Source organism: Rattus norvegicus, chromosome 6 (assembly GCF_036323735.1).
Source record: "Rattus norvegicus strain BN/NHsdMcwi chromosome 6, GRCr8, whole genome shotgun sequence".
Lineage (NCBI taxonomy): Eukaryota > Metazoa > Chordata > Mammalia > Rodentia > Muridae > Rattus > Rattus norvegicus.
Window position 1 is genome coordinate 35,760,236 of NC_086024.1, and position 4,400 is coordinate 35,764,635.

Sequence of the window (4,400 nt, forward strand, 5' to 3'; positions counted from 1 at the left end):
CTAGAGAGGACAACAGTGACATAGCCACCGCAATTCTTTTGTTTGCACCAAGGAAATACCTCTCAGCTATAGAGTAAGATTGTTGGTGATACTAAGATAAACCCGTCTTAGGACAGCCAGGCCTACCATAACAGCCACCTTCATGTGAAGACACAGTGTTTCCAATCCTTAGAATGAATGAAAAGTCTTTAGGTGTCATGCATTCATCCAACCTTTTCTCCCTTCTCCTCCATTCAGAATCACACTAACAACAGTTCTGACTGCTCTTCCGCCCCACTTGACTCTGTGTTTCTGCCCACGTTTACAAAAGTCTTCTTTGTGAGCTCTTCTTGCAAGATCTAAACTAAGGCAACACTGCGAGCTGACTCACGACATTAATGATTTTATTCCATACTCAGCACTGATGGTAACCTAAGAAGTATTCCTGGCATTGCTTCATTTAGGCCCACAGAATCATGGTCCTCATTTCATGCTTGAGAAGCTGAGCCTCAGGAAGAATAAATGGCCTATATTATGGGTTATAATAAGCAAGAATAGAAAAAGGATTTGCTTTCCAGTTCTAAACTCTTTTTATGGTATTTTCCTCCTGGCTACTGTTTCTCTATTTTATACCAAGTAAGGCTTCAGAGGTGTCCAAAACAGAAAACTACAAGATCTGCATCTGATTAATGCTCTAAGGTTTTGTACTTCCATTGTGTCTGACCCTGAGGTTACACATCTAGTTAGGAAGGACAGAATGCTAGCATTTTTATTATACATGGCATTCTTCTCTGGCAGTAACATATATATTCCTTACATTATGCAAATGAGAGTCCTCCTGACCCCTCATTATTTTAGAGACTCAAGTATACCAAAGGTCGCAGTCTTTGTCAGCAATATGGTGCAGGCTGACAGTGTGATGTGACTAGCGCCTCAGCCTGTTAGTGGTAATTGTCAGCAGCGGGTTGTGATCCAGCTTCTCTGGTCAGAGTGGTAACAGCAGGAATACGTTGCTCTTCCTTTAATGACTGGAAGCAGGATCTACCGGCTTTGCCAAATGCCCACCAGAGCCTTTGCTGATTCTTTGCCAAGAATCAGTTTCGCAGAATATCGCAGAAACACCTTTCTACTTCTTCATTCACTATAGCTGTGCATCCATGAACCTGGTTTCCATCCTCAAGGACAAAAATACAAACTCCAGAATGGCTAGATAGTCTGTCCCCAGCTCTCAGACCAGGAAATAACAAAGGAGCAGAAGTTCTCAATAGCACCCCACATGGTCTCCAAGCCATTCTCCCTGAGTTTCTGAGAGGCATGCCACCATCTCTATGGAAAAATCCAAACCTGTCAATCTATACAAATCTTGCACCAACACACTTTTCTCTTTAAATTTTATTTTTAGTTGTTCATTCATTTGATATACATGCATAGCAGGAAACTATTTGTTGAAATAAAATTAAGGAGGAAAAAAAAAGATGACTGCTGTCAAAATAAGAAGAAAACTTCCATGGATTTAAAGGATAAATACATGGCCTGGTTTTAAAATATTGAGACTGGTTCTCAAGTATAATTTAACATATTTGCTTATGATTTCCCATTCTTTTTTTCCTCTGTGAACATTGCCTGATAATTTTAATATATTTATTGTTTCCTTTAATTTGTTTATTCACTTTACATCTGAAAATCCAGAAATAAACCCACACATCTACAGACACTTGATTTTTGACAAAGAATCCAAAATCACAAAATAAAATAAAAATTCAACAAATGGTGATGGTCTAACTGACTGTCTACATGTCAGAAGAGTGCATATATATCCAAATTTATCACCCTGAACAAAACTCAAGTCCAAAGTGATGAAAGACCTCAACATAAAACAATACACTAAATTGAATAGAAGAGAAAGTAGACAATAGCTGTTGTACAGCTGTTGGTACAGGAGACATTTCCTGAACAGAACACCAACAGCTTAGGCACTAAGATCAATAATTAATAATGAGACCTCATGAAACTGAGAAGCTTCTGTGTGGCAAAGATACCATCAATAGGACAAAAGGCACTCTACAAAATGGGTTTTCATGATCTTCACCAACCCTATATCCAACAGAGGGCTAATATCCAAAATATGTCCTCAAGAAATATAGTATATTTATTAAGTGGAGAAGATACATTGTGATTTTAAAAAACTTTCAGTATGAATGTGAAATGGCATGCAAGATCAAACTACTCCACCATTATCTAAAGAGCTATTGGCATATGATGTTGAGGGAGGAGTCAGCTTTCTTCAGTGCCTGCCACCTAGTAGGGTTTCCATGCTCTAGCGAATGGCTCTACACTCATGCACATATGGGTGGCCTTATGGGGATAAGATGTGTTTTAAGAAAGGGCAAAGTTCCAGCGGCGTGCGCGAGTGGCACCTTGGTGTGGGAAGATGGAAGAATTGAGCCAAGCCCTAGCTAGTAGCTTTTCTGTGTCTCAAGAACTGAACAGCACAGCTGCCCCACACCCTCGCCTGTCCCAATACAAGTCCAAGTATAGCTCCTTGGAGCAGAGTGAGCGGCGGCGCCGGTTGCTAGAGCTGCAGAAATCCAAGCGGTTGGACTATGTGAACCATGCCAGAAGACTGGCTGAAGATGACTGGACAGGGATGGAGAGTGGGGAAGAGGAGAAGAAGAAAGATGAGGAGGAAATGGATTTGGACCCTGTCAAGGAGTTACCAAAACGCTATGCTAATCAACTGATGCTTTCTGAGTGGTTAACTGACGTCCCTTCAGATTTGGGGCAGGAATGGATTGTGGTTGTGTGCCCTGTTGAGAAAAGAGCCCTTATCGTGGCCTGCAGGGGCTCAACCAGTGCCTACACTAAGAGTGGCTACTGCATCAATAGGTTTTCTTCCCTTCTTCCAGGAGGCAATAGGAGAAACTCAACAACAGCCAAAGACTACACCATTCTGGATTGCATTTACAGTGAAGTGAACCAGACGTACTATGTTTTGGATGTGATGTGCTGGTGGGGACATCCTTTTTATGATTGTCAGACTGATTTCCGATTCTACTAGATGCATTCAAAGTTACCAGAAGAAGAAGGACTTGGAGAGAAAACCAAGATTAATCCCTTTAAGTTTGTGTGGCTTCAGAATTTCCCATGTACCCAGGAGAGCCTGTGCAAGGTGCTGTCTATGGATTTTCCTTTTGAGGAACTCAGCTTTGTTGCTACTGAGACTTCAGGGTGGTATAAAGTGTCCAGAATGTGGTGTCAGAGGACAAGGACTCAGGTAGATGGACTGCTCTTCTACCACAAACAGACCCACTATAGTCCTTTGGTGGGCTGACTGCACCCCTACCTGGTGTCAGATATTCTAGATGTAGCTGTTCCAGCTGGCCCTCTGACCACCAAGCCAGAATATGCTGGGCACCAGCTCCCACAGATTGTTGAGCACAAGAGGAGTCAGGAGGACACAAAGGAGAAACTCACACACAAGGCTTCTGAGAATGGCCACTATGAGCTGGAGCACCTGTCTACTCCCAAACTGAGGAGTTCTCCCCACAGCTCTGAGAGCCTCATGGACAGCTAAACTGGACAACCCACGAAAGACTGGGGCACAGCGCAGTGATGATAGCCATAGGTGACCTCATTTCAGAGCAGACTTCCCAAACCCATGCTGCCAAAAGTTTGCCCCCTGTCTGGAACGTTGGCTCAGACTGTTGGGGGTGGGTCTCTTTCGGATGGAGTTGGAATCCAGAGAGATCTGAATATCTCCTGCTGTGTTAAGTATATCCTAGTCCACCTTATAAATATATGTGATTCTTAAGAAAAAAAAAGAAAGGGCAAAGTTAAAAGGGATATGTTCACATGCTTGGAAGGATAAAGCTCCAAGAGTCAGAGAAGGGAGAGCATGAATATGACCACAGTATGTAGTATATTTTATGGAATTCTCAAAAAAAATTATGTATTCAAATTAACAATCAAAACAGTAAAACAGTGCTTTTATAAGATTATAACAAGTTTGGCTTTCTGATGGCAATGGCCTGAAATAGACAACTTATATGCATGTCTTTCCTTTCTGCAGAAAGTTAACACTGAACTGCATTAGATGAGTTAGGCTTTCCAAGGTCATGAATATCCTTAGTGTCAGAAAAGGGACTAGAATCTAGACTTAACTCATATCTTGCTTTTGGTTCATCATGTCCATCTCTGACTACCATGATGTGCTTGAAATGATTAGGAACTAAATAGCTCATACCCAATTTACCACAGGATGTACCATGGTTATATGTTGAGGGGCCTGGGGTTTCATATTCCATGGGCCTGGGTTTTCATATTATTATAGACATCCAAAATATGGTGGCATTTACTGTGTACATCACTGGTTTGAAAAAAACATAACAGGAAATAAAAATGTAAGAATATTTAATCCTGAT

At 41.5% G+C, this 4,400-nt stretch overlaps 1 pseudogene; it reads left to right on the forward strand.

Moving 5' to 3' along the window:
- Window positions 1-2,088: 2,088 nt before the first annotated feature.
- Snupn-ps2 (snurportin 1, pseudogene 2) lies at window positions 2,089-3,910 on the forward strand (annotated as a pseudogene).
- Window positions 3,911-4,400: the final 490 nt, after the last annotated feature.